The sequence below is a fragment of the Lepisosteus oculatus genome, chromosome 3, assembly GCF_040954835.1.
Source record: "Lepisosteus oculatus isolate fLepOcu1 chromosome 3, fLepOcu1.hap2, whole genome shotgun sequence".
NCBI lineage: Eukaryota > Metazoa > Chordata > Actinopteri > Semionotiformes > Lepisosteidae > Lepisosteus > Lepisosteus oculatus.
In genome coordinates, this window is record NC_090698.1 from 28,730,214 (window position 1) to 28,757,360 (window position 27,147).

Genomic DNA, 27,147 nt, shown 5'->3' on the forward strand with positions numbered 1-27,147 from the left:
TGATTGTGCGATGGACTGGTATCCCATCCAGGGTGTATCTCACCTGGTACCCGCTGCTTGCTGGGATAGGCTCTGTCTGCCCAGCTACCCTGACCTTGAAGAAGCGATCCAGAAAAGAACAGAGCTCGATTGTTAACATTTCTGTTACAGCCATATTACAGAGTTTTTATTTTTGAAAGAAAAATAGAAGTCTTAAGGTGGAAGTTTGAAGTACAACACAGCAGTTATGCCGCACCTAGTGTTTATCTGCCACATCTTGCATTTAGGTTTCTTTCTGGTTAGGACATTGGTCACTGCTGTTTGTTGCCATTAAAGAGAAAGATCCATCTAGTATGAAGAGGCTAAGTGAGTACATTTCAGGTTACGATACAAACTATTTTTTAGTGTTTATTCAAAATATAAATTAACACATTATTGGTTTTGCCTAGTGGAGAAAGAGGGTATATATGGATTTAAATATTTTACTACTATACTTGAAGACATGATGAAGTGCCAAGATAAAGATCTGACGTTGACATTCAGTCATGTTAAAGAGCAAGAGTTTGAAAAGGGAATCTCCTAATAATCATCAGATTGTTTTTTTTTAAATAAATTGGGTACATTTTCAAGATGTGTCCTTTATACATATTTGTCATTTTCATTAATCCTCTTTATAGGTTTTGACATAAATCATAAACATATCATATCCAGACTGCCAAATACATTTTGCTAAAATCTATCAATTAAATATAAATGGTACATTCTCTTTAGTTTACAAGTAAGCCAGTCATGTTTTCATACTTTGTTATTGCTGATTACTAACAAATTAGCCATACATCTAATAAATCATACTTAAGTAAAAACATAACTGTAAGATATTGCCTTGAAAAATCCATGGCATTGATCTACTATGGAAAACATTGCTTGAAACGATGTTGTCTTAATGTGGTCTTTCTGATTAAAAACAACAGCTGGTTTGGTAAAACATATTTTGATTTATGGTCTCTTGAAGAGAATATGAAAAGAGGGAAAGGATTGGAAATGTTGGCAATTAGAACAAAAATTAGAAAACTCTTTGGATTGGAAATAGGATTTCAACCTCCAGGTCACCAGTTACTTTTCTGTCAAAGTCAATAGCGATCGAAAGTCATTTTCATCTCACGGTTGCTTGTGCTTCGCTTCCAACAAGTTTTTTTATGTCTCACTCGAGTTCCTATAATAAATTCACCCCAATTTCAAGCCTTTAGCACATACTACATTAATTAGGCCTTTGATTCAGTTTGGAAGTCCCCCAGGTAAAACAAGAGGCTGAATGGAAACATTTACTATGTAAGCATAAACATACACAGTAGTATGAGAACAATTCTGAATAGCACAACAAAAGAATAACCAGGAAAGGAATTTACTTTCTTCCTCCTATCTGCCCCATGTCTTTTTATGCTGGTAAAAACATCTTATTTCCCGAATAAACACACAATATGTTCAATATCTGCTGCTGCAAACAAAAAGAAGCACATACTCTTACCCTGGTAATAGGGACAAGCAATATCACAAAATCTTCTACTTGCTATCCCTGAAAGAATTAGCAGAATAGCTTTGATATATTATAATACAGTCAGTTCTAAAATAATCTTGCTGTCTTTCCCTAGGTTGTTGTGTGCCACCATGCAGAGAACCCTGGTCACAGCCAGCCAATGATATGACCAGGGATCATAGAGCCCAATTTGCACCTTGGCAAGAACCCTTGCTGACTGAACCTCTCCAGACCCCTATCAATTTCCTGTCTTTGGGAAGAAATAAGTAATAAGACGAATCCCTTACAATTATATAGTGCTCTTCTGGACACGCCACTCAAAGGTAATGGGGACTCCCCTCCACCAGTACCAATGTGGTGCAGCCATAGTGTGCCAGTACACTCACTACACATCAGCTGTCTGAGGCAAGGAGAACAGAGTGATGAAGCGATTTCAGAGATAGGGATTATTAGGAGGCCATGATTGGTAAAGGCCAGGTGAAAATTTGGCCAGGACACTGGGGTAACACCTCTACAGTTTTCAAGAAATGCCCTGAGATTTTGTAAAGACCACAGAGAGTCAGGACCTCAGTTTTAAAATCTAACCCATAAGGCAGCATCTTTTTACAGTACAGTGTTCCCATCACTATACTGGGGCATAAGGGGCCATACAGACTACAGAGTGTGTGCCTCCTACTGGCTTCACTAACACCACTTCCAGCAGCAACCTTACTTTGTCCCAGGAGGTACTGGCCAGGCTCACACTTGCTGAACTTCAGTGGTTTGCCAGTTGCACGTTGAAGGGTGAAATGGCTGCTTGGTGCTTTTTGCTATGGCTGCTTTTTATTTTGTTCAGTGAATATGTATTAACTATTCAATTTTCAGTTATATACCTTGTATAACCTAAATGGGAAAATGTAAAGCTGTTCACAATGTTGCTAGAATATTTCTTTATGACAAGCACAAAGCATGAGTAGATTCTTTGACACCTACTGTACGTCTGGGCTGTACTTCACTATCTTTAAAACCTAAAACCTAATCATCTGAAGATGGAAAAATAGAATTGGTGTACACAATTAACCAACATACCCCCTTTTAAGCCAATTACTGTTTAATAACCACCACTGATATTCTAAAACAATCAAGCCCATACAGCACAACTACTGGAATCCCAGTATCACAGTCAGGTATTGTAGTAACAGCAGCATCACACCAGCAAAGCCTGGACTACAGGACATAACCTGTGCTTCACGTGAGCACTGTCACAAATTGGGTACTTTAATTCATGTAGAAAAATAACACCTCTTGTCCCAACAGAATGCAGACAGGAGAAAAGATGACTTTCTGTGTCCAATTTGCTTATTCGAAGGTAGTAGAGAGACATAAACTGCACAAGTGAACATGAACCTTGTGCACTTATACTGTATATGTTCTAATTATGTCCAAACACCCTGACTGGACTCAAAGTACACTTTGTATTTCTGAGTTTCAAGGATGTATTCTTTGACACAATGCTTCTAGGTGACCTTATTTTTTAATGCCTGGAATTCTTTGTTAAATAATTCAATGACTCATTGAGCACAAAAATGTTAAAATGTTTAATCTATTAAAAATGTCAGTGCATTATGGAACTTTTAAGAACAATTAGGATTTACAACCAATTTCTGGACATAAGGAGGTTACCAGGGGTTAGTGCAGGGGACACCAGCTCTTGTCCTGGAGGGCCCCAATCCCATTAATCTCATACTGTATGTCACCTGTTTCTAAAGATTGGCAACAACTGTAAATTACTGACCAATTAAGTAATATGTTCAATTAAGAAAACTCCCTCCCTTGAAAAGTTATTGGATTGGACATCAAATTATCTCTAAATTATTTAATTTACCATATTACATTTACAGCCAATGTCCTGCAGCATTACTCGGCCCGCAGTTGCCCTGGGAAATCAATGCATTCTCGTGGGGGCTCATGGTTTTTCAGGGCTTCTGTGACCAGAAAACACCTTTTAACCTTCCAACTGAATTACCAATCAGGAATCACGTACCCCTTTTTCTATATCATGCCAAAGCACATCTTTTGCAGTGTTTTGTCATTATCATCTCCACTTCACTCCAGTACATGGCAGTACTCTCTTCCTCCCTGGAAGTGAATGCCTCCATTCCTCTGTGAAAGCATTCTCTGTGCTGTCAAACTGCTCTGATTTCTGATCCCCCCCCCCACTTCAACTGCCCTCAAACTTGTTGCTTTCCTGGCACCTTTTCAGGGTGTCCTCCACTGTCCAACACCTCAGGGCTCATGTTGAATTACATTCTTTCTGCACTCTGCACTCTGTAGGCCAAGTTGATCAGGAGCCAGGGAGCCAGAAGGAGACCCCCTTTAGGGCGTTCACCCTGAATTGGCCATCTCCTCATGACCTCCAACCAGACCACCTGACTGGAGTTACCTACCTATCCAGCCTGCAAGGTTGGACTTCTCCATTCCTTGAAGTCCATCAGACGGAGTTCAGTTCTGGATCTGGGTGACTGTCCCCTTTTAATGTCTTAATTCCATTCCCAGGGCTCCATCTTTGACTTCAGATCGAAATTGGGTTGTCCATGGGCTTCTGGAAGAGAGAGGGCCAGAGGATGGGTTTTGAAGCGAAGCCCTGTCCTCAGCAGATGTTTCTGTTGGCTCAGTCTAGAATACGCAACGGAGTCTGATTCCCTCTGTACGGACCGCTTGGATATGAGTTTCTGTGCCAAGTTTGTTAGAAAGCCTGTGCCTCCTAAGTCGAATATTATTCACTGAACTACAGTATATAAATTGGATTTCAAAATGGTTGTACTCCGAAAAGGCATTCCAAATTATAATTGACTACATTGTTATCTGTTCTTATTGGTTTACTAAAAAATATGGAAAGGACAAAAGCATCATATATTTTCAGTTCTTAGGAGGTTATAGGTCTGCATACAAAAACACATATGTTTGTTGCACGCATACACTAAAATTGATCAGGTCAAAAATTCAGATTACTCTCTCAGACAAGCCTTCTCGAGTATGGATTCTTATCACTATATCCTAAATGAATGCAAAATCTGCAATTCCAAAAGCTTGCCACCTTAACACATGGGATTGAAAGCACAGCCCAGCGGGGTAACATCAGTGTAGTAGACTGACTATACACTATGAGCCCTGCCCACATCCCTACCTGGCAAACTCTGTCTAAAATAGAGCATGAACAAAGTGTACAAGTTTGAAATGCTGCTCTGTGCAAACAATTGCATAACCACTAGCAAATATTAGCTGTCACAACCACCAGCCTTATGCATAATGTTTCCAAACAACTCACTTCAGTTGCAGATCACATAGGTGAAAATCATGCTCAAGTCACTAATGTTGTATTAATTCATATGCAAATATCCCCATTAAAAAATCATTTACAATTTTGCTTTAGAGGGGCATTTTCATGACCTAGAATTAAATAAAGTATGAATAAGAATCTTTACGTTTTCAAAAATTCCTTTCAATAGAGGTAAATTGTTACCTTGTATGCTTCATTTACAGAAAAATAAGTAAAAGATGGCTGTTCTTAAATTGCGAAAGTTCAGTCTTCAATGTTGCATCAATAACACAAATAATTTAGTTGCTCCATGTTAGTAAGGGTTATGTGTGACTATGAGGTGAAATCAGTGCCTCCTAAGACTACCACTAAGGAGACATCATTTACCTCTTAAGGAGATAAATGGGTTACAAAGATGTCATTATGGAGGCACAGTTATTTTTATTTATTAGCATTAATTAACACGCATTAAAGTGTAAAGCCTTTATACACAGATGCTACAATAATTCAATGTCTGCAATACTATTGTTTTTTTAACATTGTACAACGTTAGCCTACTTTCTCAATGCTGAGCATAGCTTTTTGGATAATTGAATGTCTTTGTTATAACCAAGAAAGATGCAATTCAAGTTTGTTTTAAATTAATTGGGTAATTCCAATGAATTGTGAATTGTTTTTTGCAAAAGGTCCCGTAATTCATGAGGAGCAAAATCATGTGAATTGTACGCTGCAATACAATGGTGAACTACAATTTCACTACAATGGTGTTTTGAATCTTTAATTGTCCTGGTGTCTGAGTGGCTTGAAAGAAGAAAGGCGAAGGAATATTAGATTATTATCAAAGATATACAGTATTTAAGCAAAATGATGCAGAGTAATTTTACAAGTTTTACAAGCACAAGGAGAAGATTCTCATTTGGTAAATGTTTCACCTATTTTTACTTAATTACAGGATTTATTTAAGTCCACATAAACTCTACTCTAATTTCAATAATAATAACAGAAGATTAAGAATATACCTTTGAACATTTTACAGGTTTCAAAAACAGGTTTAATTTAAAAAGTTTTAAAAATCACAGCATTCATTTTAAAATGAAAGTAGAACATATCAGAACCACTCTGTTTATGTCAGCACTAGTAATCCTCATTTCTAAAACTGAATAAGTATTTATCTGAGTAAAAACAACCACTGGGTAACTCTTGAGCCTCTTCTTTCTAGTGTGATGTACTGTAGGTTATATAGTATGTTATCATGTATTCTGTTATATGTATATGGATGTTTTATTTTGACAAATTAGTCATATGTAGTAATTATAGAACAGAAATGTTTGCAAAAGCAGATATTTAATGAAAATCACTAATAGGATTGATCTAAAATATTTTGCATTACAGTTTAGTACAGTACATCTACTGGGATGAAGTACTCCTTATGGAAAAGCAATACCATTGTATAATTGACTCTCTATTAAAATTTTAGATAACATCTGGTCTCAGTGTGTTTTAGACTGTTCTAATTCCTTTAATCTTGCATATAAAAGCAATCCATAATAAAATTAGATAGATAATCCCATTCTTACAGTAAGTAGCCATTGGGAATCAATTTAACCCCCATTTTAGTTTTACCACATAAGGTGACAGCCATGCTAAAGCTCCCAGCAATATCCTAATTAGAAAGATCCTTTTCTGTTGTTTTGTTTCAGGTCTCTTATTTTATTTTTCTTTCTAGAAAAGAATGTTGTAGTTTAGGAAATTAAGGTAAATTGCTTCATTGTGGATAAGAAGCAATCAAGTTATCTGTCTAAGAAAACTACCTCATATTCAGAACTAGGCTTATGTTACTGCCTTCCAGAAAATTTCCTGAGGTTTAAGCTGCCCTTTGGTTTATGGTTTAAGTGGTACTCCCAAGACAAGCTTCATGTAGGAGGATGTAGATTTATTTTAATTTAGTAGTTCTTCATTATCCATATTTCGTGACATTTTTACATGCAGTTACATCCTTATTTGCTTAGTGGAAAAACCCATTAATCTTCTCAACAGACATGAATATTCCTTATGCTATTAAAGGGTTTGATTATGTGAACATACATACCATTAAAGGCAAACATGCATGCTCTGAATGCACATGTGAGTACTGTACAGTATATACAGTAGGTGTATTACTTTTACCTTTACCTAAAATTGAAAGATGAGAATTGCTAGACATCTGAATGAATGAAGAATGTGTTTGTTTCTGTTTGGCATGGGGCAGGCCAGCATAAACTTGTGAAGCTGCAGGAATTAGAGTTTCATAAAGGTTGACATAAAGATTAATTTTATGCTTAAAGGTAAAGAAACCTTCACACCTGGAGAGGGCTCCATTGCCGAAACACTGTGTTTCTTTTCTTTTTCTTTCAGCAACAGAACAAACCTTTACCTTCTCCTTTGCAGCCTATGCATGCTGATGCAGCTTTCAACTCTAGCGATTACAAATTTATGTACAATAGCATACATTTTCTAGCATGAACAGCATGCCTGTTTAGGCAGCTAGATGTAGAAAAAGCCCTGAATCTTTTATACATAGCTTTGGAGTAGACAGTTATTAATAGTCTGCTCTCTACTACAGCCCACATACTAACAGAAGCAAGATGATGACATGTGCACTGTCAGTTCATTCTTTATCTCACCACACAGCATGAGCACCAGAGATAAGGCATCAGACAGAGGAGCTCTCACTGAAAGACCTGGATGCAACATAGAGATCACTGTTGCATGTTATGCTGGAAACAGCTTCAAACCTGATCAGCATTAGTGGGGCAATTGTGCACTGTCACCAGGGAGCTCCTGGTTACAGTCAGGTAATGTCATAGCCTAGATTCAAACCTCTGTACTACTGGGCCCGACTTGTATTACTAGCAAGGGTTGCTTCACGCTTCTGAGAAGCTCCACCTGGACAGTTTTTAATGTGACCTGACACCAAATGAGTACCTCTGGGGCCAATTTTGACATTAACTGCAGTGTCATCTGCAAACACAGAATTACATCAGGTCTCTTCTGAATAGAAATGGTTCTACAGCTCTGTGGGGCTGCGTTGCTGCTAACTGAAGACATACATGGAATTAATTTCTGAACTATACTCCCTATAATTTTAAGACAACCCCCAGTAATGACACAGTCCTACAGATTAATGTTTCTGAGTTCATTGGTTTTGCAAATGTGCTTATAATATAATATAATAATTCAGCTCTTAGAGTCTTGAGTACCATGTGGTGCATTATTGAACCTCATCAGTATTGACAATTACAAAACAGAAAACTCATTTTAGTTAGGTCTGTTGCACATGTATATATGCAACTTTGTGATAACTGTATTACGTACCAGTTTCTTTTAATCTATTTGCTTAAATAAAAATGCCAGCATGTCTTGCAGTGGATTGGCACTCAGAAATCAGGTCACTGCTGAGCTTCACGCAGATTAGTGAACAGACACATTGAGCAGGATCAGCCACCAAAAACCAAGGCCTCCAGCTGGCCAGTCTGGATCTGCTAAAAAAAATCCAATCCTCGTCTGCACAGGAAACTGATGAGGAAGAGCAGAGATGGATATCACTAAACATATAGTTTTTCTAAACTGCTCCAAAATTGATTCTGAATAAGGGTTTGAGCTGTTTTTTTCCATGATATTGAATGGTTTCTATAAATTGAATATAAAGCAGAGAACTCAGAAGTCATTAGCAAAATGGGTTCCTAGATTATAACCTTACCCACAATACTATCAGAGTCTAAATATATTCTGTCAGGAGAGAGCTTCAGATACTGTAGCACTGAGCCAGAACTCAACCTGCCTGCTCTCGTCTTACTTCCAGACTGTGAGGGCTGATGAGTATATGCTGATATTTCTTCACATTATCTCAAATAGCTCTACAATTACACCTTTCAGGGAAATGGTGTATCAATCTGTCTCTGTGATTACAGACTGTCCTGTACTACATCAACAGACCCCTGCTTAAGTACCCTTAGGGATACTGGTCTTTCAAAGACCATGTTGATATGTAAGCAGAAGTAGCTACTAACTGGCAGCTTGACAAACAAAATATACACCAGCCCAGAAAAGGAAATCATGTGCTGCTCCTGATATAAATGAACTCACTCTTTCTTTTCCTGTCTCCATTACCACAGGTGGATGGGGATTATGAATGATACTAGGCCATTTTTATTCTTCATTTCACTTTGCATTTTTTCATTTGCTGTAACACTTTCACTTTTTCCCCGCCACAGAACATTTCCTGGTTTAAAAGCTGAATTAAAAGCAAAAATTTATAATTTATAATAACAACACACTTCACTTTTTTTAATGTCAGTTATTATGTATCCATGGAAACTACTGCAGCAAATACCACAAAACACATGATTTGAATCCTATAGATGCCACATTCTAATTTAAAATGATACTTTTAGCATACTGCTTTCTATGCCCCATCTTTTTGCTTACTAGACTTCAACTCTATCCCTCTATCCCTTGTCTGAAGGGAGTATACAATTTTTAAACCTATGTTATCGATCTACAGAAATATGATAAATTGGAAAAAGATTCAATAACAGGCTTCCAGGTCCAGTGCAGGGTTTTGATATTCCAAAGTACAGCTGCCTTACTTATTTAATGTATTCAACTATAACACCCAGCAGTGCCTTCAAACCTCTGATGTGAAACTATTAACTTCCTCAATCACCTGTCATCATTTCAATATTTAGTACTTTGTTTCCTTAACATAGTCTGAAATGCTGTTTTCCTCTTACTTTCCATAAAGTCTTGTTTACATAAGTAACTATTCACACCCTAAAGTAATAAGGCCATAATTTTAACATAACGTAACAAGGCCATAATCTTAAAACACAGTTAAGTAAGAATCCCACTATTGCATGCATTAGAAATAAAGCTTGGGATACAATTATTACCAGAACTGTAAAGGTTTTGACAGGTTCCAGGTCAGATCTATTGTTGTGCACTGAAATCTAGTAAAGCACTAACATAACACTAAATGAGGCACTAACACTGTTATCTAGATGATGTAACAAACAAAGAAAAAAATATGTGCAACTCCTTTGTGGTTTATGTAAATTATTTACTGGTTTACTAACCTGTTATTATTATTATTATTATTATTATTATTATTATTATTATTATTATTATTATTATTATTATTATTATTATTATTATTGTTGTTGTTGTTGTTGTTGTTGTTGTTGTTATATGGTGCCCTGAACCATGTTTTCTAAAAATGTTTCTGAATCTCCTTCTTGGAAACCTTCATACCAGTTGAACAGAAATTTGCCAGATACAGTTTCATCGGCATCCGAACCTACCACAATTTTGCTCTTTTTGAGCTCACCCACACTATAACACAGCACTGTGACATCCATACAGGACAACCCATTAACTAAAGGATTCCCAACCTTCTTGTCTTTCTTTAAGCTTGCAGACTTAAAAAGAAAAACAGAAGGAAATCTTGTTCTCCCTCTATTGTCCAATAATCCTGGACTGCCCTAAAGGACATGCACCTTCTCTCACATCGTGTTCATTACCTTTTTAACTTCCTTCTAACATCTTCATACAAGACAACATTATGCAGATAAAAACAAATGAATTACAATTTGTTCTAGAGGAAAAAACCTTGGGCAACTGATTGCAGCTTAGCAACCCACCCACCTTGCAAACCTTTGTGTCAGCATCTGCAACAGGGAATAGCATAGGAATAGAGAATCTAATGTTACAGCAAATCAAAATCAAATCAAATCAAAGTTTATTTATCAAATGCACAACAATACAGCATGCAGCAGTAGTTGCTGACAATGAAATCTCTTTTCTGCGAGCTCACAAAAATCACAAGAATCACAAAAATCACAAAATTAAGGTAACGATAATAATGTGATAGAAATTGAATAAAACTCAATATTAATAGAGCTGCTATGTGTCCATGGTGTACGCAATATATGATGTCCAAGTAGTTTGCTGAAAACAATTAAAACTGTATGTCCATGTAGCCATTACGGGTGGTTTGCTAAAGGAGCTGCAGGTTGGCTCCTTGTTGGGGCAGGCTGGCACAGCACAGAGTAAGACAAAGAAACACATAATATACAACAATGCTCATTGTTTGAGCTTTTCTCTAAGATAATTTAGTGAAATTATGGTTTGGTAACATGTATTGATGCACTTGCCTCTACCACCAACTATTCTTGTTTTTATCTTGATAAATACCAGGTTTGGTTAAAAATTTTCATCTGACACATCGCGATGTGTCACTGATACTGGATGTATTTTTTTCCACAATTTCATCATCTTTGATACCTCATTTTGCTTTAGAGGAACACTTTTTTGGAAAAATTACTAACTTTTATACCATGGATAATACCTTTCAAATGTATAGTCAGATGCCTGAAATATTTTTGCAGTTTGAAATTTAAAACTGGTGGACAGAGATACAGGAACCCCATTTCATCTTATTTGAGTGATATGGTCACTACATTAATGCCTATCATTTTTTATTAAATTATGATCTTTACAGTAGGGGGCAGATATAAAAAAATTGATGACCAAGTGTGGATACAGTAACTGTCACAGCAATTTATGAGTAGGAAAGGTGAAGCAGGTTTGAGTATTGATGACATATGCCACGGTTAGCTTAGAAATTAGTTCTGCAATCCTCAAGAAGTTGATTTTAAAAGATTTTTTTTTAATATATGCAAATATATGGTTCTTGTCCGCCAGGCTGCACTAATGGTATACTGGAAAAATAACTGGTGGCAAGAAATTGTCCATATTGTGATTATCTGATGAGAAATCAGAAATAAATGCACTCTCAACTATAATACTTATTCCTCTAAGCATTCAGCATTACTTACATTCAGCAATACAGATACTGTAAATACAAATTGCTGTTCTTGGTGGTATTAGATACAGGATTGTTTGTCAGTAAAACTCTGGACAGAACATTTTCAGAACATTACATCCTTTCATCTTCTGCAGTCAGTGTATTTGGCCATTTCTGGCCCAATTCCTGGACACAATTTAGCCATGATATATCCTGTAACACCACAAACCATAGTTCTGTGATAACTTGGCTTGTTTCAAGTCATAATGACTGTATTTGCTTTGGTCAAACCAGTTGCAAAGGTGATAAGAACATGTGTTCTAAACCTGTCATGCTGTGCTGACATGTGAGGTTGGAGAAGGATAATCATTAACTCTACCAGCCACTCAATACAGTTTAACCTATGAAAAATGGTTGCTGGGGGGACATTAAAACGATGTGCAACTAACTGCTGTCTGTTCCAGCACTAATCATTCTAAGTGCCTGGTTTCTCTCTACAATCGTCAGTCAATACTATCTTGCAGATGAATGTATTGGTTGTTTTTCTAGGATGTGGATGTGAACAAATTCAGTATGTGCATCATGGCATCCTCTCACTGAATGGTATTCTACAATTTTCATACATTGCTGCTTTCTATTAAATATTAGTACTAATTAGTACTAATTAGCAGTAATTTGCTTGGCAGTTAACATATTACCCTGCAACTCACAACTAGTAACCCACTGAAGCTAAGCAGGTGTGAGCCTGGTTAGTACCTGGATGGGAGACCTCCTGGAAAAAACTAAGGTTGCTCCTGGAAGAGGTGTTAGTGGGTCCCAATACCCCAGTATAGCGATGGAGACACTGTACTGTAAAAAGGTACCATCGTTTGAATGAGACTGAGGTCCTGACTTTCAGTGGTCATTAGAAATCCCAGGGCATTTCTTGAAAAGAGTAGGGGTATAACCCTGGTTTCCTGGCCAAATTTCCCTTTGGCCCCTAACCAATCATGGTCTCCTAATAATCCCCATCTATGAATTGGCTTCATTACTCTGTTCTCCTACCCTCTAATAGCTGATATGTGGTGAGTGTTCTGGTGCACTATGGCTGCCCATGCATCATCCAGGTAGGGCTGGATCAACGTTGGTGGTGGTGGAGGGGAGTCCCCATTACATGTAAAACACCTAAAGTGGAGTGTCCAGAAAAGCTCTAAATAAGTGTAAATTATTATCAATCCATCCATTTTCATTCTGTTTTTCCTGGTGAGGGTCACGGTGTGTAAACTATTATTATTATTATTATTATTATTATTATTATTATTATGAGTCCAGAGAAGACACTGGAAGATGGCCAGAGACAGATCAATTCAGATTTTAATGGTTCATTCAACCACTGTGGAGCTCTGATGAGATCCTGGAGTTCTGGGAAGAGATAGGATGAACAGACATTCTGGCAGAGGAGTAGGAGTGGAGAGGCTGGGAGGGGGTATGGGGAGAGATGAGGGACTTTGGAGAATTTTTCAAATGGATGCCTGCAGCTTTAAGGATTCAAAGGAGGAACAGACGTAACAGCATGGTATGAGAGAAATGAGAAAAAGACAAGGCATGTGGCAGAACTCCAAAAGAGTTGGAGAGTGTGAGTAGTGACCAAGCAGAAGGAATCTGCAACCAGCCAGGCTGGAGACAACCAGGATGTACATTTGAATCTGTCTGGGCAAGTTATAGAGATAGATTCTGCAGGAAGAAGGAAGAAGGGAGAGGGGTGAAGGTCAAGAGGGACACCAAGGTTTTTGACTGAAGAATACAATTGTAACCAATTCAGAAACATGACAAAATATTATTCAACCCACCAAAATAGTCACAATTAGTTTTAATTAAGACTGTTGACAGATATGACTGGAGGTTTTATTACATTTCCCTTCAAAGGGAAATACTGTAGTTACATTTCATTGGCACCCAGTACAAAAAATTGGAAACATACAGATTTATCTCTGTTTACTATATAATGTATGACATCATGTCCCATTGAATAAAATGCAATAATTACCAATACCAGATAAGAAGGTGAAATCGTATTGCAACGATGTGATGGGACTCAGTGATGGGCAGCATTAAATAGCAGTAATAAAGATGGAGTCAGGGGCTATAGTAAGCTAATACTTTAATTAGCAAGTTATTTTCATTTTATGGTAGCCACCATTGAGAGAGCTTAGCTGATGACAGTGCTGATGCAAAAACTTTGGCATTGCCTTGCTTTAATGTTGCAATTACTACTTATACTACTGATTGCAGTGATTCTAACCCATTAACCTGTCAGTATTTCCCAACTATTGTTAATTATACACAGTTTGTGCCTAAAATGGCCCCACAATATTAGTCAGCTATTGTATTGTTGTAGATCATATATTAAAATCTGAAAATATACGGTAGTTTCCCTTCTCCCTAGAACACATAATTTGTGGTATTTTTTTAGATTAACATGGCAGGTGTTTTCTTTGGCATTGTATGACATTAAGTCTTGTTTGTTGTAGGCTAAATTAGTTTTGGTTTGGCAAAGAGTGTTTCACCAGATGAGATTAAAATGGTGCAACAGATCACGATTTATTGTACATGTGTCAAATTCTAACAGCATACTACTTTTTGACATTGTGATGCTCTTTAATGCTGAAAATAATCCACAGCAAAACTGTAAAAATGTAAAGGGCAACCTGCATTCCCCAAAACCATCTATGCCCCTGTCACGATGCTGAAGAGGCAACCCTGAGCTCAAATAATAATGTAAGGCTTGTCCTTCAAATAGTTCTTTCTCAATTTATTTCTTCATTTTTATTTAGTAATGTCACAGTATATAAGAAACTACCAGGCCAATGAGAACACATTTTTTATATCATATATCCATTTTCTAACAACGTTATCCAATACAGGGTCACAGGGCAACCAGGGTCTGTCCCAGTAAGCCTAAACAGATGCAAGGAAGAATAAACCCTGGACAGGAAGCCAGCCCATCGCAGAGCACACACAGATACACACCAGGGCCGATTTTTCCAGAAGCCAATAAGGCAGTAGAAAGAAACCGAAGCACGTGAAGGAAACCACATTTCTAAATGGAGAATGGTATTGCCGGAGAAATAATATTTAAAAGCTAATTGCAAAATTAAATAATATATTTCACCTTCATAAAACAAAAAACTAAACTTTACTATTCATTCAAATATTATGCCACGTGACTAACGTGCAACCTTGGGTTTATCTAAAATGTAATAGCAATTTCATTTCTACTTCAGGCTTTTAATTAAGCACCCAAGCACTTTACAAAATCACCTTCAAGGATACATATACTGTGACTTTATACTGTATACATGTGTAGTTACTCAACAAAAAACTGCAATTGTGTTATAAAATCTTGTGTAGTTGTTCTATTCATGTTTTTAAGCTTTTTTTTAACTAGATAAATGTTCATGGTATCTTCCACAACATTTGTTTGGGGTCATTGTTTGTAGTTCTATGTTAAGTCAAAGGCTAATTAAATTCACCATCTTTATCTTCCCTTAAACAGTACAGGAATACAACATCCTTCAGGCTTCACTGCTTTTCTTATCACATTGTTTAAAAAACAAGCTACAATAGAAAATACCCTGCCATCAGTCATAGTTAAGTGATAGTAGTCTGATCCTGTAATGGCTAATCTAATTCTTTCAGCACTACATTACTCAACTGCAAGTTCCGCACAGTAAACAGCAACAGTAAAATGGACATCATTACACATTTATAGCTGAATAGTTCTGAATCCATAGATTTTGTTTGGGGGAAACATGCTTTTTTCTGAGACACCACTATGATATTGGTGCATTTAATGTTCTTTATTTCTTTTTTCATAATCTGTTGTCTAGAACTGTGTTACTGTATGCTACAGAGTCGCATAAAGAATTTACTGTAGAGCACTAAAAAGGGACATTAATGTTCCCTACTACCTGCAGTGTGAGATCCTGTTTTTAAACATTTAAACACCGATTTGAGCCTAAATAAACATGTGGATAATGTAGCCACAGGATGTTAGATAATAAAGTGTTTTATCTTGTTTCTCAAGTGAATGTGAATTAGAGAACAAATTCTGTTTATTAAACATCACATAATTTCCACATGTAAAAGCATGTTGGTACCAAATGTCAGGAGATACCAGTTGCTCTAATTTTAATGGAAGTCAGCTGCCTGTCCCCCTGTCACAAATGTGGCTTTTCTGAGACCCTGGAGCCTATGGAACGTTTATAGCAACACATGTCTCAAACTGAAGTGATACTCAGTCATCAATTAAAAGCATTTGCTCCTGCATGGAAAGAACATTGCACAGTATAAAAATGCAAAATTAGATTAGCCATGGGTGTGACTAATTCATCTGCCACTGGTGGCTTGGGGGTGTAATCAATGCATTTGTATATTATTTTGTCACACTTAATATCCTGCTTATAAGAGTTACTAAATATGGGCAGTATAAAATATTAGTTTTTGTATAAGATGACATGGGCTGCTACTCTTAAAACGAGTGGTATGTTTAGAGACTTTTTAATTCATTTTTATTTCGACTTAATTAATGCAAAAACGTATAAGTAATGTATGTTTTGATCCTTGAGCAAGGGACCAGCCATCACATAAAGCACGCACAATGACACTTACAAAACAAGGATTTTTAGACATGCTAGTAAATCAAAAATATCTTAGCACTTCTGAAAGAGAGCTGCTTAAATAAGAAGAGGATTTCTACTTAAATGGTGACATGACTGATTGATGGTCAAAATAAATCCATACTTAATCAGGCACATCCAAACAGACAACTCCCCCACACCTGTCCAGTGCATATATTTTTGTCCATTGAGCATCCATCTATTTTCAATAATCATGTAGTCCAACACAAGGTCATGATGAGCCAGAGCCTACCCCACTAGATAGCCCCCACTAGGCAGACTTGTTAAAATTACTGTTGTTAGTCTGATGGAGCTTAATTCACTGATATACTTCCCTGTGTAACTGGTGGCTTGAGTTTGCTTATAGGTAAGATTATTCCCATCATCTCTAATAATTAAATACCAGTAATTAAGGTAGCACCACTTTCATCACTTTTAGCATATTGCTGCTTTGTGAGCAAGAAAATGAATCAGCCAACTGTTTAAACTCAAATAGTAAAAATAATCTGTACAGTATATGTGTGTGCTTGCATGTTCTAATTTCACATACTGTTTATTTTATTCATTGAAATATAATCACATTACCACTAAACTTCACAAGCATTTGTCAGCTATTACTAATTCTCTACAAATTCCTTCCATTCCCAAGGAATAGATACTTTTAATTAGACTGACAACAACACAGGACGTTAGCTGTCTAAAGGTTACACCAAAGGAAGTGGTAACATTTAATGTCTGTAGTGAGTACTAAATAAAGAAACTAATCTTACATTTTGGGTTTATCTGGGGTTTGTGAAAGGCACATATCTAAACTTGATGTTGGAACTTAAAGAAAATATTTTAAGTTTTGCTTTAGTGTTTGTGTCTGATTTGTGCTGTATTTCAAATTAATGTGATACAAATATTAAACACATGCTAGACAATTCTTCCAAGCAGAACTTCTCTGAAGTTTAAAGGCAGAGAATCATGAGATGTATTTAGATATCTTCTACCTTCAGAACTATATATACTCATTGTGATGGCAAAAATAACATTTTTTTAAGGCTGGATCACCCAGATGTCATCTTGTACCTCCAGCAACCTTATTAACTGTATCTCTTCCAGTAAATGCCCAGTCATCTACATTGGGGAAACAGGAAAGAGACCTGGAGACCTCTTCAGAGAACATGTTAGGGCTGTGAAGATTAAAGATCTCTCCAAGCCCATTGTTTCTCACTTCACCTCTGATGGCCATGATCACACTAATCTCTCCGTCTGTGTTCTTAAAGATGGTTTTCCAAACTCATACATCAGAAAGACTACAGAAACTAAAATTGTCCTACAGCTAGGATCACACCTTCCCCCTTCTCTTAACGACAGACTACTTTTCTTCTAAATTCTCTCTATTCATTATAGGTTTCATTTCACACTTTGCTACACCTATCCTGACTTCACAATACCTGACTGGCCTCTCTTTCTGTCCCCTGCTCCCACCCCTCACTCCTCAACTCTCCCAGCTTTTATTCTCCCGCTACATTACCTTTGCTAACTGCCTGTCTTTCTCACACCTGAAGAAGGCTCCACGGCCGAAATATTGTGTTTTCTTTCTTCTCTCTTCAGCATGGAATAAACCTATTACTTGTTCCATGGTAATGGATACACCTTCCTCCTGTATGCACTATGGGTGATGTGTCATGTTAAGTACAGAAACATCCAAAAAGGTTGCAACAAGCTTATTGGTGAGCAGGAGAGATGCCTAATAATAATAATAATAATAATAATAATAATAATAATAATAATAATAATTCTTTACACTTATATAGCGTTTTTCTGGACACTCCATTCAAAGTGCTTTACAGGAATTTGGGACTCCCCTTCACCACCACCAATGCGAAACATCCACCTGAACGATGCGACGGCACCATAGTGCACAAGTACGCTCACTACACACCAGCTATCAGTGGGGAGAAGAACAGAGAGATGAAGCCAATTCATAGAAGGGGATTTTTAGGAGGCCATGATTGCTAAATCCTATAGGGAATTGGCCAGGACACCAGGGTTACACCCCAACTCTTTTCAAGAAATGCCCTAGGATCACCACAAAGAGAAAGGCACCTCGGTTTCATCCAAAGGATGGTGCCTTTTTATAGTATAGTGTCCCTGTCACCTTACTGGGGCATTAGGACACACACAGACTGCAGGGTGAGCGCCCCCTGCTGGCTCAACTAACACCTCTTCATGCAGCAACCTTAATTGTTCCCAGGAGGTCTATCATTCAGGTACTGACAAAGCTCATACCTGCTTAGCTTCAGTGTGTTGCCAGCTGTGAATCGCAGGGTGATATTGGCTGGATAACTGACAGAGCCAAAAAAAATAAGATGAGATTTGATCAACGTTCAAATAAAGCCAGTTCCCTGTCAGGAATCCTTTTGTGATGCCACGTAGGCATGTACCTTGGGAGGTGTGATTTTTCATGTGGTTTATATTTTTCTTTTTGAAAGCTTTCCCATTTCCAAGATGGTGGCATGCAGATCATGAGCAGTATGACATTATGACAGGATATCAGCAATCACTGGAGCAGGAACAGCTGTGCATCCTTCTTGAGACAGGATAAATCGAGCACTGATCGGGTTAGGAGAAGGTGTTGACAGGGAGAAGAAACCAAGACTAAGTTTGTCTCTTGTCTGGTTTGCTGCTGCGATTATTTTTCTCCAACTCTGCCTGAAGGACTGTACTGCTACTTATATTTTTCCTCTGCAGCTCAGGTTTAAGGAGATTTCATAGTTAATTAGTCCTAGGGAAAGGGTCTTATTCTTTCCCAGAGTGGGCTGTTTATCTTTCCTGAGGTCCTGTTAGAAGATTATTTTTACGAGAGGACAAGACTATTATAAATAATCTATAAACAAAAAAACAATTTTCATAATAATCTTATGTGTTGGGTGTGTTTGTGCTATTAAAATAAAGATATTTCCTCATAGATGCTATAATAAGAAGCCCCTCATATACACAAAACATTTTTACATGTTTTAAGAATGTAAGTTGTAAATAAGGAGGTTGTCATCCTCGTAAACCCCTCCTCTTAAGGACGCTCCAGCCCTTCCTAGTTTAGTGTTTATCTCCTGCACCAGCCTCCGGTACCTGCCCCCCGTCCTATAAAAGCCAAGTGTTCCTGGCAATCTGGGCTCTGCTTTGGAAGATGGACGCCAGGAGGCCTGCCTATCTGTGGTCAAGGAGTGACTCGGCGGTATCGGCTTCAATGGCATCCTGACCCTCTGAGTCCGGGACTGGGAGCATCTGGTCATGTGACCCTCCTTTTATTCCTAACTTTGTTCGTCTTTGTCTGGATGGATCTCCCGGTTTTGGACATTGGAACATTGGATTTGCCTCGGACTCCTTTGGACTGTTTTATTCTTGGCTATTAGTATTTATGAAGCAGTGAACAAATTTATCTCACAAGCAAATCAAAGTTAGTAAAGCAGATGACCAAATAAATCAATAAAGAAAAAATAAGGAGAATGAATGCACTTTATAAAGCATTGAATAAAAGTTAGTTATTGGAAAAACTATAATGAACTGCAGAAGTTAAAGAGGATATTAAAAAGGGCAAGAGGGAAATAGAAAAGAAAATTGTAATGGAAGCTAACATAAATAATGAAAGACATTTAATAATGAAATAAAATGTCTAAAAGTTAAAGATAGAAAACCTTTAGATGCTGATAGGGAAATGATTGATGTATTAAATTAATATTTCATTCAGGTATTTACCAGTAAATGATCAGACAATATGCCCGAGCAGGAGGAACAACAAACTTCCATATGAAATAACATTAGAATATTAATAGACAGCAGGACTACAGGTATTAGAAACACTTAAGATGAACAACTATTCAGGAAGTCTCTCAGTTTTACTTAAAACTGTTATTCATTCCCTAAAAGTCTCCCAGTAGGCTCCCAAGACAAGAGTAACACCCACTGTATGAAAAATTGTCAATGTAAAGTCTATCCATAAAATGGTGACAAAACTGAGCAAAGTAATAGTAGACCAATAATCCCTGAGTCTAATACGTACTGTATAGGGTTGTGGAAGCAACATTAATTATGAAGCGTTTTCAGGTTCCCTCAGGGCAAAGGACAAGTGGAGATGTGATAGTAAACCAAGCAACTGCTTTATTCTCCTAACAAAACCACACAAAAACCAAACACAGGATATATATACACATGAGGAGACTGACAGAACACATACACATATTTAGGGTGGTAATTACTTAACAACAGGCTATACACTTATAAGGCTACACAGTACACTAAAACTACTATGATACTATTTACATATGCAGGGTCAGCTGCTGGTCATTGTGCTGACCCTCAGATTTCCCCCGGCTACAACTCCCAGCCTGCTCCGCGGTACTATGAGTGCCTAGGTGCACCGTGGTAGCAGCTGGTGACCCGCGGATGCCCCATTGTCGGTCGTCTCCGGCCCCGGCTGCTCCTCCGGAGCCTTCCCGCGGGGTTCCTCCTCCCAGACCCGGTAGGGGGCCAGGCAGTCTCAGTGCAGGACCACCACTTTCCCCCGTGTTCGCAACCGGACCCAGTAGCAGATCTCGCCCACCACCCCAAGGACCTCAGCGGGCCCCTACCACGATGGGTCACGCAGTAGTTCCGTTCAGCCTTATTCAAAGCCCGACTAGGGTAGGAAGGGGTAGGAATTTTTCCGGATTACCTCATTCAGCTTGCGGTAGTTCACACATAACCTCCACGAGCCATCTTTTTTTTGGACCAGTACAGCTGGCGCCGACCACGGGCTCGCGGAGGGCTCAATCACCCCCACTGCAGCCATCTCCCAAATCTTTTCCTCGGCGGCGGTCCGCTTGGCATCCCGGTGGGATGCGGATGGGCCGAGCATCGCCGGTGTTGATGTCGTGTTGGACCAGGGCAGTGCGGTTGCAATCTCTTGCCGCAAAGAGGTCCTCCGCTGCTGCTGGTCCCAATCGAGGCCCTCGCAGCTTCGGTGGTAGAGGTCCTCAACGGCGCGGCTCGCTTCCACGCAACGCTCAGCCCCCACCACCGCTGCCTTGTTTGGCCCCCCAGGTGCCTCAGGGGCAGGATCCGTCACGCTTGCTCGCATGCCCGGACCGCCCTGGCGGTGGTAGGGTGGTAATTACTTAACAACAGGCTATACATTTATAAGGCTACACAGGACACTAAAACTACTATGACACTATTTACATATGCAAGATCAACTGCTGGTCATCGTGCTGACCCACAGACTCACCCCGGGTACAACTCCCAGTCTGCTCTGCGGTACTATGAGGGCCTAGGTGCCCTTCCTCCTCACCACCGGGCGAGGGTGTTACAATTAACACTAAAATTAGGCAGCATCCCTATGACAAGGGATAGTCAGCATGGATTTTAAAAAAAAGATTTGTGTTAGCAAGAAAAGTTCTAAACAAGTGACACAAGTGATGAATATAAAAATAGTAAATTATATGATATACTTGGATTTTCAGAAGGCTTTTCAAAAAGTTTCACATAAAACCTTAATTCTGAAAGTGCAGAAAGCAGGCTTTCAAGGTGACAGATATACTTTAATTAGAAATTGGTTAATGGACAGGAAACAGAGGACACAGATGAAGGGCAAATACTCAAACCAGGATGAATTTGTACGTTTAGTATGTGGGGGATGTTTTAGGGCCACTGCTTTAATAAATTTATATCAATCATTTAGATACCATTCCACATACCATACCAAAATAAGGGGATTGGCAAACACTCTATAACCTGCAAAAGAAGTTCAAAAAGACCAAATTCAAGACTGGGAAAACTCCTGGCAGGTGACAATTAATATAGCAATATCATATAATAGAGCAAAACATAAACTACAAATATAAAACATGAACTGCTGAACTTAAAAACAGGTAAGAATAATTAAATACTTTTTTGAAGCACAGAAGGACCTGAATCACTTATCGACATGAATCATTTATTCAAAATCCTCAAAGGCACTGATAAAGTCAATTCTGATGGAGTCTTCAAAATCAGCTGTGAAATATAAGTAAATGGCACAAGTGGAAACCACAGAGAACTGTATTTAAAGCTAATAACAAGAAGTCTGTTCACATGGGGTTGTAGGATTATGGAAAAAAACTACTCAAACAATCAATATAGTGGATACTTTCAAGACAGCTGCATATAGACATGTATAGTGTCTTGCAAAGGTATTCAGACCTTTCCTATGGTGTGCCATGTTGTGAATTTAGAAATGTAGATACATACCCCAAATGCTGAGACTCAAGTCTTCTTAGGGTAGTACTCTCTTAGTCTTACGCCACACTCCAGTGTAGCTTTTGTCTTGTGCTTTGGATTATTCTCAACCTAAAAGGAACATTTTTGCCCCAGAAGTCTTGAGCTTTGAGGAAGCAATGCTAACCTCCACTCTAACATGCTTCTTATACTGTATATTGTGCAAATCTGGATGGATGGATGTTTGCCCATTGGCATGTAGGGGCAGCAACATCCTGTTGCTGTTTCCGTAACATTAGTTTTTTAGGGGACAGGGTTGATAGCCTTGTGCCCAACCTCCAACATAGAGGACCTGGTGCCCAACATGGGATACGAACCCACTACCCTGAGATTATGAGCCTCATGCTCTGACAACAGAGCTAGTCAGGACCCATGGTGCAAATGTATAACATATATATTAGCAAAATTGACAATTTGCATTGCTCTGATTTTTTTATTTTCCCCTTCTTTACACAGAAATTTAATAATTACACACAACTTAATCATTTAGACGTAGAAATGTAAAAATGTAAAAAATGTAATAACTATTTTGTTTCAAACCCAGGACACAGGGACCAAGAGTGCCTACTACATTATAACACAAATCAAATTCTGCAATGACAGGAGGATAAGCCTGATAAAAGTTTTAACCTGAGAAAAAACAACACCGTAGACAGGTTTTTTAAAGAAATGTATGCCTTTTTGACACAAAAAGCTCCAGTAAACACTCTAGTCCTTAACAGGCTAGAATTATTCTGCACATGTAATTTTGAAATGATGGGCTGCTGTTGGAAGATGGAGACACATAGAGCTGAATCTGAAGAAAATGGACATTTAACAGCCATTACAGCTAACGTATTACCTGAATCCATGGCAGTCTTATTTAATTTGAAAGAATGGTATCTTGATGGATGGCAGAAATGGCTATCAAAATGTATAACCTTTTACTCCCCCAAGACACATCAGGCAGTTAATGCAAAGAACAAAACAAGAGTGAAACAAAGCCTAAAAGAGGTGAATTTACTCCTGAAGCAAAGCAGTGCTTGAAGCACTACTTTAAGACTTTTTTACCCTACTGCACATCAGGCCCTCTCCCAGCACAGCACAGTCAAAAGCTGTTTAGAGCAGTCGGCACACCTATGAAAAATGATGCTTTCAAGGTCTTGCCCTGCGGTGCAGTAAATTTGAAAGTACTCTTAATAATAATACGGATTGGCATTGACTTTAATGGGCCTCAGAGCCATCCCGTAATTTCATTAGTCTTCCGACTCCCCCCACTGCAGACACAATGGAGTAGGGTGATGTCATGGTTTTTCCTCAGACTGAAACCTGAGTCAGGTGCCAGATATAGAAACCAGTTTTACTGCTTCTAATCGGATTAAAGTTCCTTGGCGTACTTTTTTTTAATCAATAGGAGGCTGCTGGTGTAATCTAAAAATGCTGAGGACTGCCTTGCGTGCTCTTTAAGAAGGGGGTGCCTCCTAAGCCATATGGGCCAGCTAATCCATATTTACACCCTCAAGAGACCCTTTCAGCAAAAAACACTAAACAAAACCGCAGCTGCATACTGTATATCTGGAGATACATTGATCAGTCTAATATGAACTTCTCAATATACAGTACAAGCACAAGGCAAATGCCACATTATCAAGATTCTGCAGGTAGTGCATTCAATTCTGTGTCGGGAGCAGGAGATAAAAACTAGCTCTAATTGCTCTTGCCTGTGATATTATGTGTCATTTGCTTTTAATGATATACAGAAAAGAAATGCAAATTTGGCATGGGACAAATGGAAATTCTTCACTCTTTGAGAAGGGCCAGAGGGGAGCTGCTGGCGCTTCAAGGTGTAGGACAAATAGTAATCTGAATTGTGTGTTAATGTGGTAATGAGCTACCATTAGCGTTGAACCTACAACATTCATTAATTTATGTATATCTTTAGCTGGATTAAGTCATTCATTATTGATCAGTAATGTTATTTAATCAATACTAACTCAATAATATCCTATTCGGCTGCCATTTGCTTGTCATCTGTCTATTGATCACCAGAAAGCTGCTTGTCATGGTGAGGGTCAGGGCAACCTGGAGCAACAGCACAAGGCACAAGGTGGTACTGAGAGCACGTGACTGCTCTCGCCCTGGAGGAGGTGGTAGTCACAGAGAAAGGGACATTTTGGACTTGCCAGAGAAACCTAGTCAGTGTGTGCCTTTTAGGAGGAGAAAAAATCAGAAACCTCTAAAAAAAACAAACATGAGGACAGACAGAGATCAGGTAAATTCCACAGTGAAGGCAGCCCAGTCTGGAATTGATCCCAGCACCCATGAGCTGTTTAACAGCAGAATGATCCATCACACCAACATGCCTCTCACATCTTAAAATTATATTTCAGATTTTTGAAATTATTACAAATCATGTTTAATTTTGATGTATTTCAAAGACAGCTTTAATATACTGTGTGTATACTGCTTATATTTACTGTTTAATATACTGTATCTCATGCACCCCAATAAATGTGATACAGAAAAAACCTTTTTGCATTGTAAACGTAATGAATAGATATTATTTATATAAGCCACGAGATAACAAAAGGGAGAATTGCTTCCAGGGGGTTGTAGGTCACCTTCAATGGCAAACAAATGTAGTGATGGACAGGAAAGTTTAAATGGGATTTGAAATATTAGTCAGCACATTCTATCTAAGGAGGAAGATAAATGCATTCATACAGACACGTTCTGTCTAATGGAAAGTCATAAAATTTAGACACCAACTGCCTGCCAAACGCTACTTGGATGACACCGAAGAATCCCATAGGAGTGTCTGAGGTCATGAAACGATATAAATACACTGGAGTGCTAAACAAAAACATGGAGCCATGCACATGTGTGATGGGACTGCAATCCCCTCTCAACTTAACATAAGCTTCTAACGAATAGCACTGTGTTCCATGGCACTGGACCATATGCCATAATGTGTTGCATCAGATTTACTATATGTGCAATAACATGGCAAACAAAGAGTTACACCATTATTTGTACAGAAACATTTAAATGAACTGTTGCTGAATCTTGGTTCAGTCTACATGGTTATTTATCACATGTATCACCATAAAATCAGTCACAGGGGAGCCAGAGCCTGCCCAGGCAAAAATGGGCACAAGGCAGGGTACACCCTGGATGAGATACAAGTCTATTGAAATATATATTTATTTTGTCAAACTATTATAAAATAATGATTTACCAGCACGGTATTTTATTTGTTAATTTTCAGTCATTTTGTAATCTTTCATAACAGAGTTTTTGGGGGGTTGTTTTTCATGTAAAAACACATAAAAATAGTACAGTGATCATTTTAAATTTGTATTTTAATTAATTTAGAATTAATTACAAGTGTTTCTTTCTGGCACTAGGCATAATGTTAATTGTTTTTCTTAATTTATAACTCATACTTGTGCAGTATTTAATTACACAGTATGAAAATATATGTTTAATACATTATTAATTAACTAATTAACTCTAAGCATAAATAATTAACTAAATTCTCATTTACAAATTAGAGTTTCTAAGTTTCTAACTGTAATTTAAATAATTACTAAACTCTAAAATTTAATTTAATTATCTTGTTCATATAACAAAACGGTATTTAATAGTCTAATGATGCACATTTCCCATTAACCAGTCCAATACAAGATATATATATATAAAACCCTTGTTTGTATTTAAGACATATACCCCAAAGCAGACAAGTCATTAGTTGTTTTTTTAATGGTAGATTTGAAGTTTTTAGATCCACAAAGGATACATCATACTCTTTGATGCACATTATTTGCATTACTTTCTTTTTAATATGCCATATTGGGAATAATTATTGAAACAGGGGACAATGTATATAACTGTATATAATTAATATTAACATTTTATGGTCAGGATGTTTGTTTTGTGTAAAAAAGTAAGTAGTGCATATTTATGATTTATGGTATAATTTGATAGAAAAATAACTCAAAAATGTTTTCACTGTACTACAGTAAGACTTAGAAGTCCTGACAGGTATCTGCACACCTCTGTTTAATATTCTGATGATATTAGTTTGTGAAATGATTATTTTAAACAAGGTGTGCATACAATAATGTTTTATTAGACACATAAAAGTATTGGTGTTGTACATTTTAAGGTTAATTAGTGAGCTACATTAATAAAAAACTGCAATGACTCAAGAGTTTAGTGAAAAACAGATCCTATTAATTTGTGATAAAAGGTATAAAAGCAATTCTTTTTCATTCACAGAAAGGAAATCTTTGTAGTTTGCACCTTAAAGGTGACCAGGATTCATTTTTATAGGGAACATAATTTGCCTCTGGCTCTTTGTAAGACAAAAACTGTCCAGTATCCACATATAAAGTCTAATAATTTTTAAGCTACTTAGCAGTCCTGACACATCAGAAGCCCAGATTCAGAATTTATAGATTTGATGGGACTTTATAACTCTCTATAAAAGGTTATTAATTCAGCAAATATGTATATTATTTTAAGGTAACATGCACATAGGCAAGCAATACTCATTATTACCGAAAACATGCGT